Here is a 15,473-nt window from a genome sequence, read left to right as displayed (position 1 = left end):
TGTGTGTGTGTGTGTGTGTGTGTGTGTGTGTGTGTGTGTGTGTGTGTATAGGTCTGTGTGTGGAGAGGTCAGACCTTGTCTGTCACTCCATAGGTGCCACCCATCTTTTTTTTAAAAGACAGGGTCTCTTACTAACCTGGAAGCCAACAGTATACTAGGCTATTGCCTGTTTCTGCCTCCCCACACTGGGTTGTGAGCATGTACCTCCATGCCTGGCTTTTTGTTTTGGGATCACATTTGGATCCTTATGCTTGCAAGGGAAGAGCTTTATTGACTGAACTATTACCCCAGCTGTGGAGAAAGAATCTTTGCAGGGGCTGAGATTGGAATGAAGGTATGGGCATGACTGGATTTATAAAGGGAAAGATTCAGAGTCATGCATATGTGGGAAGATAAAGAGAGCTGGTTAAGTTTGGAGAAAACCACTGTGCCAAAGATTGCCACAAACCATTAGGAACTGGGGAAGGATCATAGGACAAGCTGTCTGCTCCAAGGCCCAGAAAGGCTCAATCCTGCCAATACCGTCATCTTTCAGTTATAGCTGCCAGGACGGCTGGGGAGTGGCTTTCTGTTGTTTGTGATACTTTGTCACTGTTTTTAGAGGATGCAAGGACCACATTGTATAATTTTATTATGGCTTTTGTTACAAATTTACCAGAAGCTCAAGTGTTATACTCATAGTTCTGGAAGCCAGAAATACAAAATCAGTTTCTTGGCCAAACTCCGAGTCAGCAAGTCTGATCCTTCTGGAAGCCTCAGGAAGAATCTGTGCTTTGCCTTTTCGAGCATCTGGTGGCTCCTAGCATTCTCAGGATCTTGTTCCTCACCGCAGTGGCTTCCTCTGTGGACCTACTGTCCTTCCCTCTGTTTGCTAGACCTCCTCCCTCTCCTCCCATAAGGACAGTTATTTGTCCACTTTCAGTCTACCAGATAATTTAGGAAGATCTTCCATCGCATAAGCCTCAGTTTTATGATGTCTGCAGAGACACTTTTTTCCCACATGTATAACATTTTTTATTCCAGGGATTGGAGCTGGTATCTCCTGTAGATTGTCTTCAGCCCGTCTCGGTGTTCTGACAAATAAATTGAACTGGCAGTGGATGATTCTGACCTGAGCAAGAGGGAAAACAGTCAGAGTGTATATGAGGGTGAAAACTGAGGGAAGAATTTGATCATCTTTTGGGAATAGGCAAGAGACAGAAGAAGGAGTCAATAGCCACCTGAAGGAGACAGATAGAGGAAGGCAGTTAACTGAAATGACTGAAAAAAAAAAATCCGTTTTCTGATACTGTAACAAAATGCCTAAGGCTGGAAAGTTTTATAAGAAAAGTTTATTCTGGCTCAAGGTTTTGGAGGCACGGGACAAGGGGAGGCATTTGATGATGGCCTTCTTGTTTTTAGGGTCTAAAGTAGCTCAGGGTTTCACTTGGCTGTAAATAGAGCACACGTACCTGCGTGTATCTTCTGGTCTTCTCCTTAGGATACTGCAAATATTCAGTGTTGGCAGCTCTACCAGGATGGCCCTGCTTAACCCTAATCACCCTTTAAGCCTCCACTCTAAACACCACAGCCCTTACTACCTCACTGTGGACCTTGAATTCCAGGGTGAGCTTTGGCTGGGGACATATTTAAACCATAGCAGTGTACACGAAGGAAGAGAATCAGGAGAGGGTGTTGTCAAAAAAGCCGAGAGGGGTTTTAAAACAGCAAGTCATTCTCTTTAAGAAATATGTTCTGTTTAGTCTTGTGACAGTTTCATGCATGTAGACAATATTCCTTTGTCCTACAGCTCTCCTCTCCCGTTTTTAGGGTCACTCACCAACAGTTCCCCTTCCACTCTCATGTCCTTTCCATTTGTTATTATTTTTTGTAGCCCGCTGAGTCTAGTTGTCTGCTGGAATGGTGATCTTGTTAGCTTGACTTTATGTAGGTCTTGTACCAGTAACTGCAGTTGGAGTGGGTTCATGAGTGCAAGGCTGCCATAGCCAAAAAAAAAAAACAGCAATTCACAGTTCCCCCTCTCACATTCTTTCCGCCCTTTTTCTGTGACGCCACCTGAGCCTTGAGGGGCTGCTGATACAGAAGTCCCATTAGGGTTAAGCGTGCAGTGGTCGCTTATTCTCAGTACTTAGACCCGTTGTAAGTATCTGCATTAACTGCTGCCTACTGTAGAAACAAGCATCTCTGACAGGAGTTGAGGACAGCAGTGCTCATTAGATATAAACATTTAAAAAACAGCCTGACAACATTTCCATTTAGCAAAACTACCATAGTGGGCTTCCCTCCAGGGCCTTTGACCTCTTGAGCCAAGGGTTTTGATTAGGTTTGTTATTCCAGGCGCTAATTCCTTCCTGTAGGGCTGGGTACAAGGATAATAACACTAATGTCTTTTCTCCCTCAGCGGGCTTCATAGCACACTCTAGCACTGTGAACGCTTGTCACCAAGGAAAATGTTTTCAGGTCAGGTCCAACTTAATTTCTCTGTGTCCTGCAACCAAAGCATGTTGTATCTTCCCTAGGAAGGTCTCATACCTCCTAACTCTGATGGGCAACCAATAACAGTGGCAATAGCTTGTGCTGTTTTACTTTGTGGTGAGGGACAGAGGTCTAGCACCTCTCTGACTAATAACTCATAGGAGATATCCTATACCTAACACTGAGATTTTTCATTTATTTACTCATGTCTTCTAAGGGAACGTTCTCATTGTCTACCCATGCAGGGTACCTATGTTCAAACTTTTTAAAAATATGTATATATAATTATTGTTAGCTTACAAAGAGTGAGTTTCTATAAGTGCTTGTTATACATCCTTAGTTTGGGCTAACCCACCTCCAACCTCTCTCTCCTCTATCCCCCAGCCTACATCCCCACTTAAACCTTTAGTCTCTGTATCCTACTTTCACAGCCCATGTATCCGCACCTTTTACAGCCTCTTCAGAAAGTTTTTATGGATGAATAATTTTGCTCTGTCACTGTTATCTCTTTATGTAATCTAGATGTCTACAAACACCAAAAAATGCAGCCTGCTTGTAATTTCTTTATCACTGTTCTAATAAATAATTTTGTGGCCTACAAATAGTGGCACTAAAAAGGGATTAAATGAATCATGTAATCATTTTTAAGTGATAAGAACATCATCCAGGGAAAAGGTAAATTAACATCATCATCAATAAACAGTATTGTTTTCAAATTTTTCTGCAATCTGAAGGTGTACTTCTTCAAAAAGACAGGTTTAGTATTGAGGTACTGCAACTTCTTTGTAACAGGTTAGAACAGGAGACCTGAATGGCTTTGCTAGAGTCTAGGCAGTCCCAGTCAAGACTTGTGAGTATACTGAATGTAATAATATGATGATAGTTTTTAAAATAAAGGTGTTAAATTCTCTCAGCCATGTACTTCAGCAAAACGAAACAAACGAAACAAAACAAAAATTTCCCCTGAGACTTAGCAGTCAAGTAAGATGTTTAAAAAGTCGTTGCACCTATATAATGGAAAAGATTCTTTTAAAAACAAATCTTACTCAGTTATCATTAGGGTTTATTTTGTCTAATAGACCCCACCCCTCCAGGCATTTTATTCAGAGCCCTGTGGTGTCCACCCGCGCAGCAGTTAGAGCAGCAAACCTATGCATCTCTTTGCTACTACCTCCCAGGCTTTTAATTTGAAAACTCGTGTTATGTTTATTCCATGATGAGACAAAGTGGTTAAAAAAGATTGCTACAGACATATATAAAGAAATACAGGGGAAAAAGCAGTCTTTCCAAGAGAGACACAGAAGCTCTGACCTTGACTGATTTGGGAGAAAGACAAACTTTGTGGCCGCTACTTGGGTGTTGGAAAGCACCCGAATTGCAGTCTCAGGACCTCTACGCTTCTCCACAGGCCCTTTGGATGCATATTTTCATGCCACTGTTCCAGAACCAGACCCTCTTGGCAATCAAATCAAACCATGTTACTGTTTACTTTGATGGTTGGCTGCTTTTGAAGAAGGCTAAAAGTGTCTGACCATTACAAAAATGACCATTGTAGCTTTTCTTTCCATATGATTAGATTCTTGGTACATTTTGCTATAGTAGGAAAAAAACAAAACAAAACAGAGCTTTATATTTAGTAAAATAAGGGAGGACAGGGCCTTTAGCTTAGCTCTGCCTTTACGTATGCTGTGCACTACTAAAAAGATCCAAACACCAGAGCAGGCTGTCCTTGTGATAGTCAAGTGTATATGAAGGAGAATAGGGCATTTTCTATCCCATATATATATATATATATATATATATTAAAAAAATATATATATATATATATTTTTTACAGTGGTTCACAAAGAGCAGTCCAGGTTCTTAGCACAAGGGGTTATGAACTGCTGTTTTTCTTGTCTCTCTGGTGGATCTGTTTTCCTTGGTCTGGCAAAGAAGTCAGAGTCTATTCAAGACACCCCTGTGGGTGGCCTCTGCTCAGTGTTTCCAGAAGGGTGGATCACTCTGGTTTCCCTTCAGCCCTGAGAAACAGGAGGGCCACAAGGTTGGGGGTAGCAGTGGTATCAGGGGTGCCTGATTGGCTCTGATGAGCTCATACCCACAGCAGAGTCGCTTCAACATAAGCAACTCTTTGATGGTATAACCAATTGACCAATTGCATATAGAAAAGGGAAAATATGTACTTGGATGCTTGTGCTGTCTGAGCAGCATAATCTTTCATTGGAAGAGATTCAACTAATAAAATAGTGCACAAAATACTTTACAGTAGATTTTTTAGAAGTGATTCAGAGTGTGACTGTCTCATTTAAAGGACAGATAGGGTGAAATTTCCAATTGCTCAACCACAATGAGCCCATTAGCAGAGAGGAAAAGCAGTATAATGGCTAGGAACAATCATTAAGGTGTAACCGTACACCCAAAGTTGTGTAAGTCAGCTTCCCCATAGTCTGCCTACAAAGAAGAAAGGCCCATGTTGGCTTGTAGCTCCAGAGGTTTCACTTCATGGTCCGTCGACCTTGTTTTCTAGGGCCTGTGGTGAGACAATGCCTGGCAGGGAGTTAATGGTGAGCCCTTTGCTCACCTCCTGGTAATCTAGAAAGAGGGGAGAGGGGAGAGGGAGGAAGAAGGGGGAGAGAGAGAGGGAAGAAGTAAGAAGGGAAGCTGAGAGGGAGAACAGAAGGAATAGAAGAGGGGACAGACTGGAGTCCCCATATCCCCTTGAAAATGTGCTGGTGACCCCTAGGCCCTGCCTCCACTTTGGATAATGTCATTGGCTGGGGATCAAGCTTTTCATGAATGGGCCTGTGGAGGACATTCCAGATCTAAATTATAGCCCAGATAAACCGTCAGTAGTCAAGTACATATGGTTCTCAAAAGCTTATTGACGGATATATGTGCCTTGGGCCCCTAAATTCTAAGGAGAAATGGGAGAAAGAGGCTCATGAGGGAGAAGTCAGACGGGAAATGTGGATGAAACATGTCGTTCTGTTCATTTTCGTGAGTGTGCAGTGTGTAAGTGAATGGCTGACAGAATGTTGCAGGGTGTGTTAAAACTGACTGCGTTCCCTCTAATGAAACCCATTTGTGATTTTCAAACTATGTCATGCAACTAGTACTGGAACTTGGGGAGAATTACAGTTGCTTTAGAAAACATTGGAGTATTTCCCCATTCTTGTTTACTTCACGTTCACACTCACACATACAAAATGTTTGCACGTGCAGTTGTCAAGTCTCAAACCCTGGGGCAAACGGCTGAGGTGCCTATTTAACCTATCAGAGCAGAGGTGGACACCTACATTCCCAGCACTTCGGGAGGCAGAGGCAGGCAGATCTCTGTTAATTGAAGGCTGACCTAGTCTTCAAGGCAAGTCCAGGACAGCCAAGGCTACACAGAGAAACCCTGTCTCAAAAACAAAGAAAAAGAAAAGAAAGGAAGGAAGGGAGGGAGGGAAGGGGGAAGGAGAAAGGAAGTAAGGAAGGGAGGGAGGGAGGAAGGGAGGGAGGAACCATATCAAAGCACACTGGCCACTAAGTTGTCCCAGCATGGCTTTCTCACTACCTGTTACAGAGTATGGCTGACATACCTCGCCCTCTGCCCTGAACTCTCCAGCCCAGGGGCTGGGCTGCCCCTACTCCAGAGGCTCTTCCCTATATAATCCAGACATTTTGGGTTTTTGTTTGTTTGTTCTGTTTTTACCTTCTGCTCTCTTGGCCGCTGTACCTGGTTCCCCTCTCCCCTTCCCTTCACCCTCCTCACATGCCTCAGGGTCACATCCACTCTGGACTCTTCCAGATCTCTCTGCCTCTGTTTGTGCGCTCCCATTTATTTACAAGAAGCTCTCTCCTCCACCGTACCTAGGAGCAGTCTTGTTCTTCCTTTTAATTTTTTTTTTTCATTCAGCAATAAAAAGATAAATGTCATAGTAGTCTTGAAGTTCCTTAAAGTTGAATATAGATTTTTATTTTTATTTTTTTTGTGGTGCAGGGGACTGAATCCAGGGCCTCACAGGTTAGGTGAGTGCTCTACAACTGAGCCACATCCCCACCCCCTGAATACAGGATTAGATGCGACGTAGTGATTCTACTTATATACAAGAGAGAAATGACAATTTGTATCACATAAAAATGTGTACATTATTCATAATAGCTAAAATTATCAACCCATTTACCCACTATAAGTGATAAATACAATGTGTTATAGCCATAAGGTAAAATTCTCCTTGGTCATTTAAAAAAAAAAAAAATGAAATTCTGGCACATGCTGTAGTAGGACAAGCCTTAAAGGTATTATGCAAGAGCTGGAATGCAGATCAGTGGTGGAGTACTTCCCTTCATGGGAAAGGCCCCGGATGAACCCTCAGTGCCACAGGAACAGCAAAGTGTTAGGCTAAATTAAAAAGTGGCCAGACACAAAAGACCGCATGTCACGTGGTTCCATTTCCGTGAGGTGCCTTGGACAGACAGATCTCTAGAAGTAGGTTAGTGGCTGACTGAAATCTGAGGTCTGCGGGTAGGCACAGGGTTCCTCCTGCGAGGTGAGAGTGTGTGAAGTTGAAGACAGTGTTAGCTCTAGTACTCTGAATATACACTGTTGATTTTATCTGTGTATAAAACCAGCAGTTGTGTGGGGTGTGGATTAGATATGAATGAAGCTATTAAGTCAAAAGAAGGCAAATTTCAGGCCCCTGCACGACTTTCATAATTCTGAATAATTGAGCTAAAAATGAATGATCTCAAATCATAGTGGACTGCATCCTCAGGCTGCTGGGAGATCAGCTCCCTCCCCTCCCCAGGGTCAGGGACTCTGTGACCCACAGTGACTCTGTAACACGTGTGTGTTATGCCACATCGGGAGAACAAATGCGTGTTATTATGCTCTCTGGCATATACTGTGTTCTGCTCTGCATATGAAAACCATTGCCCTGTTCAGGTCTGATTACTTTATTCTCTGTCAGCCGGGGAGTGCCAAACGCCATACAGGAAAGCCATGTTCAGGAGTAATAATGAGCTGTGAATGTCATAGGCCATGGAGTTAGATTTGAGTGCCATTTAAAAAAACACAAGGGCTTAGGACTGAAGGCGCCATGTCGGGCCCTGAAGGTGGTAAAAAGGAGCCCCTGAAACAGCCCAAGAAGCAGGCCAAGGAGATGGATGACAAAGATAAGGCTTTCAAGCGGAAACAGAAAGAGGAGCAGAAAGAGGAAAAGAAGAAACTCAAGGAGCTAAAAGCCAAAAGCTAAAAGCCGCAGGGAAGGACCCTCTGGCCACAGGTGGAATTAAGAAATCTGGCAAAAAGTAAGCTGTTCCTCATATCTGAGGTGATGGCAACCCCCTTCCATTTCTATTTAAACATCTGGATGTCCTGCCATAGCATCTTTGCCACCTACAGCTGGAATGAAGAGTTATCCTGGAGCCTATTGTACATTGTAATAAACTTTTGTAATAAAATAAAATTAATATGCTCAATAAGCAGAAGTAGCTTAAGCTGACAGAATAAATGCAACATACACACATGATTCCTTTTACATGTCATACACCCTAAGAGAGCTGCAGCCCACCACACGCCTTTCGGACCCTATGGGATGATTCAGAGATGCTGGTTTTGACAACCCTAAACTTCAACTTTTAAAGAAAATTTGTGCCTATAGATAGATAGATAGGCAGGTAGGTAGGTGGATAGATAGATAGATAGATAGATAGATAGATAGATAGATAGATAGATAGATGATAGAAAGAGTCCTCAAATAAAAAAAAAATTTTTTTACCTTGGTTTGTATACAGCCCTGACTGTTGTAGGACTAGCTCTATAGTTGGCCCTGAACCCAGAGACTCGCCTGCCTCTGCTTCCTAAGTGCTGGGATTAAAGGCGCTGTGCCATCACACCCAGCCCCAATTTGTTTTCATAGTTAGGTAAAAGTTTGTTTTCCTCTTTCTGTCTCTTTCCCTGCCCCCTTGCCTACATTCCCGTAACTCCCTCCAAACATTTTGCTTCAGAAAAAGTTGAGAGTCATATGATTGGAAATCATCTCTGGAAGTATGTCTCAAAATTAAATTTAATTTCACAAACACTTTTTTAAATATTTGGTTTTTATTTTTATCTATGTATATGTATGTATATGTGTCTCTGCTATTACAGGCTGCATCAGTGTGCTGGGAACTAAGCTCTGGTCCTCTACCAAAGCAAAAGGCACGCTTCACTGCTGAGCCATCTCTCCAGACCCCTCAACAAAGACTTCTTGCATTTTCCATTGTTGTTATTTGGACTCTTAAAACTTTATTTGAATAGCTTCATTGACTTTACAGATGGCACATTATTTTTAGGTTTAACTTTATCAGCATATTTATCTCTGTGTCTGGACCAGCCTCTAGCTATGGATTCCAGACTCTGTCAGTGAGCCCCCAAATGGAGTATAATATGTTTACCATCATTTAGAGACATTTAGGTCATAATGTTGACTGTGCACAGTGTTTGTGTACAACTTATGAAATAATATGCTCTGAAGGATGCCCAGTTATTAGTTTGTTTGTAGAGTGCTGTCCTTTCTTCTTTGGCTTCTCTTTCTCGCCATAGCCGTTATCTCTACACCAGCCAGTGTGTGGACCACTGGCTGTCCCTTCCTTCGCCTTGTACCATTGGGCAGAGGAGATGCAGGCATGCATCTGAAGCCAAGAGTACCTCAGAGCTCGTGAGCGAACACACATGTCCCTAAAACTAAACATTCAGAGCCCTCCTCTCACCACAATGTAAATAAAACACCAAGAGAATATTTAAACAGCAACAAAAAGTGAGAGTTGTTTCACTTTGCTAGCCAAAAGATGTGAAAATGGTTTGCTTTCATTTATATTAGACCTTTGTATTTTTTTTTCAACTATCAGCAAACGGGTGTGTCCATCTTTCCAAATTTGAAGGCTTTGATCAGTTGAACGCCAATAATGAAAATCAGTTAAGTAATCAAACACACACTGTGTTTTCACAGTCAGAAACAACAACAACAACAACAACAATTCTACTTTCAAAGGACCTTCAAAATGGTGGGAGGAAGCCATGCACAGAGGTCATGTTGCATATACATACATACATGCAAATATTTTCTATGTTGGGAGGAATTTGTGAACAATCAAGATTGTACACGAGCCAACCTTGCTTCCTTAGTGAACAGCATACTGTCAGTGTCGAGATTAAACAGACCCTTGCAGGAACTCTTTCCTTTGAGGTCTCTCTCTCTCCAGGACTATGTAGAGAAGTGGTTCTTCACCTGTGGGTTGCGAGCCCTTTGGGGATCAAACTGCCTTTCTATAGCGATCACATATCAGATATCTTGCATATCAGATATTTACAATTCATAACCCATATTAAAATTACAGTTATGAAGTAGCAACAAAACAGTTTTATGGTTAGGGATTACCACAACATCAGGAGCTGTATTGAAGGGTCACAGCATTAGGAAGGTTGAGAACCATTGTAGAGGAACTCATAGATAGGCCCCAGTCCATGAGTTTGCAGAGAGTAGAGGTCATTCTGGGCTGGAATGCTGCAAATTTCACAAGCACAATGAAACTTGAACTCAGATAGACTCAGGGTCTGTGTGAAGAGGAAAGGACCGAAAAACACAAGCTTAATAGCCTAGCTTTCCATGTTGAGGGTGAGTGTTGAAGCAGATGTTACAAATGAACATGGGGTTTCCTATTAACTTCCCCAGCAGCTTCCTTAGGCCAAGTTTAGCCATTTGTCCAAGTAGGCAGAGGCAGACTGTCTGCCTTGCTTTAGTGTCTCATGTTGGGTAGCTAGAAGGGTCATTGGAGATGTGAAAGATTACATTGGTCTATCTGGTCACCCAACACAAGCAAAGCCTCTTTAATCAAAAAATCTGAAATGGCAGAGGTCAGCAGGACAGGACTAGGAACCATGAGGGGAGACAAACCAGACCTAAGATGTGACTAAAAGGGCCAGTGGGGAGGCACCATCCCCCACAAAGCTCCCCTCCAAGAATCAGGTGAAGAAGGAAATGGACAGGCTGACCACCCAGCTGCAGCTGATGACCAAGGAGAGAAATGAGCCTCGAGATCACCTGATCCTCATCACAGAAGGATGAGGACAATAGGCCCTATCACAGGCCAAATCCTTTCTATGAGAGACTCAAGACAAAGCATAGGCAGGTGGTATTGGACCTGCAGAGCTTGGAGCATGAGCACACTGCAGCCTCACAGAACCTCAAGGAACTCAACAAGGAGACTGGCTTCTATGGCAGAGAACAAGAAATGGCAAGAGGATTGGGTCCTGCTGCAGTACCAGATGGGGGACATGCAGCAGATCTGTGAGGACCAAGAGGAGGAGACCATCAACCTTCAGAGCCAGCAGCTGGACAAGGAGCAGGAAAGACTGGAGAAAGCCTTGCAGAATGTGAGGAAGCACAAGCAGCTGGCCATCCAGGAAAGGGACTTAGCATTAAAGCTGCAGCGTCAACTTGAGGAGCTCCAGATGAGGTCTGAGGAGTTGCACCTTGAACTGGAGCTGGCCACAGCCCATGAGGAGAGCCTCCTGCAGAAAGAGCTGCTGCTGCATCAGGAGCCACCTGCCAAGCCCCAGCCCCAGCAAACACAGAATTGTCTTCTTCAGAATGGGTTTCCTTTGTGTGAACAAGCCCTTATTTTCTTCTAGCCAGTGAATGAGCCAGGCTGCTTCTGGGTCTGATTCCCTTTTACTTTCTGATAACATTTCTTGAGAAAACTGGTTCTCCCTTGTCACTAAGTATTCAAGACCAGCTCCATGCTGTGGGTCTGTCCTGCTAATTCTGCAGTAAGAGAAGGCTGCTGAGCATAATTTTCTGTGTGGGTTTTGTTTTTGTTTTTCTTTCTTTGTTGTTGTTGTTTTTGGTTGTTTTTATTTTGCCTTTCTTATTTGGATTTTCTATATTCTCATTATTGTTTTGCAAAATCTGGTTAGACTACTCACTTTTTTTTTATTGACTATGCTTTTAAAGACCATTTTGAAAAAAGGTTTTATTATGATTAAAAGTGCAATTTCCAACTCTTCAATAAAAATCTGAAATGCAAGACTCTTCAGAACTTAGAAACTTCTTGAGCACATCATGACATCACACAGAGAAGATTCCACATCTGACCTCAAGTGGGGAGTCACCATCAGTACATGTACTCTCATGTCATATTGCTTTTAAGCTATGCATGTAAGCACATCTGTACCATGAGTAAACTGTTTGAACATGGAATCTACCCTTAGGATAACATGTTAAGCATCCACAAATATTCTAAAATTCTAAAAATAAACCTAATCCCAATCACTTGCTGTCCCAAGCATTTTAGATAAAGAGTACTCAAACTCTAGCTTCTGTCTGAGGAGCATTAGCACGACTGCCCTGTGAAAGCAAGAAAGGAAGGTCAGAACCTGCTATTCCTGTGACACAGTCCTTACTGCCGTGTGTGAGGGGAAGCTGGTGAGACCTATTTGCTGTGGAGGCTGCGGTGGCAACATCAGAAAGTGAGATGAGAGTTACCACATAGCTGACTGAAAACGAAGGAAAGAGGTCAGAGGACACTCTCGATAGGCATGTGTTTGCTTTGGAACACGTTTATGGAGACAACAGTGGTGCATTTAGAAAACTAGAAGTCATGGGGAGAGGCCTGCTTTGGGCAGACAAAGGACCTTTGGGTGTTCAGAGGTATGTGTAAGTTATTGGTATGGATAGCCACAAAAAATTGGATGCATCTGAGAAGAGCTCGGGAGGGGAAGGTTCAAATGCTCCCGTCTACACATCGTAATTGAAGACCTGAATTGTTGACCTGTCTCCTGAGTAAACACTGAGAAGATGAAAAAGTCACAGTGGAGGAAAGGAGTTACCAAGTCAGTGTCACACCTTTGTAACCTCTTCTCTCTACATTCTATGGCGACTCCCGTGTCCTTAGTATAGAGGACATAATATTAGGTACTGACTCAGAAATCTTTGTCTAAAGTAGAATTCGTCTCAGCCCTCAGGGACGTCTGATAGGAGCACCCCCTCCCCGCTGCTGCCCACTGATTTTTGAGATGATATCTTACTGTGTAGTCCAGGCTGGCCTCAAGCTCACTGTGACCCTGCCTCTTTCTCCTGGGTGCATCTGGGAGGAGTGCTAGCTCGTGAGTGTGTGTGTGCATGCTTGTGTGTCTATATGCCCTTCCCACTGTGTCTTCTAGGTGAGGCAGAAAGTAGCAAGCAGCTATTTCCTGCCAATAGTTACCCATTCCTAACTGCTTTCTAATTATTCATTCTTTCTATTTCCAGAAAGGTCCCACCCTTCCTAAGGGCCTCATCCCCTAACCAGGTCTGGCCTGTGTTCTGTCTGTGGTTCCTGAAAGGTCCATTGAACCAGAATGGGGTCATCAGGGATTCCACAGTGAGAATTTGCGATCTTCCTGTAGTTCTGTGGCTAATCTTTTTATAAAGTGAGCTTAATGTGATATATACATCTGTGAGGTAAAACATAAAATGCAAATGTTCACTTTGGATTTAGGTATTTAAAAATCATAAATAGTTGGCAGAAATACAGACTGTATTAAAATTTGGAATGAATTACAACTCTATGATATAGTACCACTTATGTTTAAGTTGTACTCCCAACTTGGAAGAGGAGGATTCAGAAAAGTGAATTATTAATTCATATATCAGCCTGAGGAGTAACAGCATGAGTTTGTGCTGGCAATCTCACAACATCTGAAATCACTCATGGCTGCTCTTTAAATATCCTATAGTCTGTCTCTACAACCAAAAAATATTTTAAAAAGTTTTTGAATGTGGATTTTTATATGACAACCCAGCACATGTGTCATTTACTCCTTTCCTAGCTTTTAAAAACTCAGAATATGACATGTAACTCAGAACTGAGTTGTAATTGATGACATACATGTAACGTGTACATAATATAAAAATCTTAAAGGTGTATTTCTTCAAATATCTGTGTACTGTGTGTTGACAGGTCAGAGCTTTAAGCCCTGTTTTGTGGGTTTATTTTGTTAGTTGGAGAAAGAGAGAACGCTTCCCTCCTTTGACTTGCAGCTCGCAGAATCTAGCCATCCACAGAGCAGGATGACTACACTAACCTCATTTTCTAGGTGGAGACACACCAGCACAATGAAAATCAACCTTCAAGTGAAGAGAAAAAAAAAAAGAAAAAGAAAAAAAGACTTCAGGAACAGACTTGAAAAAAAACACTAGTTTAAGCCAAGAGTCATGGGACAGGTCAAACTGTGCAGAGGACTGTTAGAGAAAGGGAGAGGCTGTGCAGGTGCTCAACCTGAAGCTATTTTATCTTGGGTCATCTGTGATCTCTTCCAGCTGTGGACATGTCTGCTGTGGTTCAGATGGAAGACCTTGGTTTTTATTTTTCATAGCCCATACAATGAATTCAGGATTAGAATTTTGATTCTGGCCCTTCAGTATCTTAGCATCAATATTTAATAGAACTGTTGCCTACAAATAGAGAGGGTTCTAGAAAAAGAGTCCCCAGTTTGATCAAGACATACTGCTATCTCCCATGCTATCTCTTCAGTGTATTTCCTCTCTCCGCGCAATTCCTCTATCACTTACATCTCTGAGTTTTTCTTTTTGTCAGTTGCCTCTTTTCTTAAACTCTAGCAACGTGTGTGATTTTTATTTTTTATTTTTTTGTCCCAGATAATGATCTGGGAATGTGTGAAAAACACAGATCTGATGCTATTTATCTTTTCTACGGCAAAATCAACTAATTCATAGGTACCTATTGCATATGCGTTGCGTATTTCAATCGGTGACGGCCATGTGAAATACACAAGGAAGCAGAAAGAATGAACCTTTATCTCAAGACACTTCACCTGGCCGTGGATGAGAGGACAACGCGCCGTTACCATCAGAGAGCAATGCAGTTGTCTTTCATGGCTGTCTAAAGGAAGATGGCATGAATTCTTGGGATGTCCTTACGTGACTTTTAGTTCAGATGACTCCTAGGCAGGGTGGACATACAGCCTGGAAATACCAGTTGAACAGAGATGTAATCTCTAGATTAAGCCTGTATTTATGAGTTTGGTTTTCAGAAAGCCCCTCTTTTCATTTATTACCCATAAAATGATCAGGTAGTTTCCTGAGAAAGCCTCCTCTCCAGTCCACATGCAGAGCAGGGTCTATTTGAGCATATCTTTTTAAGATTTTAATGTGCTTCTATTGATTGGACGTATATGTATTGTAATATACAGTAACACTCAAACCAAAATAATTTACTGACAACTTCCAATATTGAACATATAATAATTCTCATAGCAATAAACACCCAAACTGCTATTTACCTGGGATGATTTAAATTCTCAATTCTCAATTGTAGATCTGTTAAATTCTCAATTCTCAATTGTAGATCCATTTCTCAATTTGTAGATCTGAATAACCGAACTTTGCGATACCTCTCTTATTGTGGAGTTTGCTCTGTCATTGACTTGGACTTGCTGTTGCCTCAGCTCCTTGGATATGATGTTCCTTAATGACAGGACTTGGAACTGTCCACGTGCTACCCTCTGGCCAATATTCTGGTGCCTACCAGTCCTAGCTTTGTGCCTTCAGCCTTAACGTCCTTGCCAAAGTACACTTCTTGCAGCTTCCCCAAAATTTCACAATAGAAAGGGTGTCCCATTCTATTGTGCTCAAACCTGCTCTAAGCCTCAGGCTGCTACATCACATGGGTGACACAGAACAGAATCTTAACCAGTAAGCCGGGTTCTTTAATAGAGCCAAATCACTTGGCCAAGAAATAGTGCTATGATCAAGAGTTGATAGCCGAGATGTTACTTGTATTGTAGCTGACATACCATGTACATTAGTCACAGATTCTGACTTAAATTCTCTCCAGAGACAGCACAGACATACGGATAAGGAAGGACAAGGTGGATAGTTAAGAATATCTGGCTGCCAGAAAACAGACTGCTATGGACATTTGCTGCATACAAGATGAAGAGTCTAGATGTCATTCTGAATTTCTGCCAT

The 15,473-nt window shown here is 42.3% G+C and overlaps 1 protein-coding gene and 1 pseudogene across 1 annotated transcript in view; both read left to right on the top strand.

Moving 5' to 3' along the window:
- Colec12 (collectin subfamily member 12) overlaps positions 1–15,473 on the top strand; it is a 167,364-nt gene that overhangs the window by 48,105 nt on the left and 103,786 nt on the right. The window lies entirely within an intron of this gene.
- Positions 7,560–7,774, top strand: LOC129690227 (translation machinery-associated protein 7-like; annotated as a pseudogene).

Source organism: Psammomys obesus, unplaced genomic scaffold (genome assembly GCF_907164565.1).
Source record: "Psammomys obesus unplaced genomic scaffold, mPsaObe1.curated_primary_1811, whole genome shotgun sequence".
Classification (NCBI taxonomy): domain Eukaryota; kingdom Metazoa; phylum Chordata; class Mammalia; order Rodentia; family Muridae; genus Psammomys; species Psammomys obesus.
Note: the sequence above shows the minus strand (reverse complement) of the source record. Positions and strands in the feature narration are given on the sequence as shown.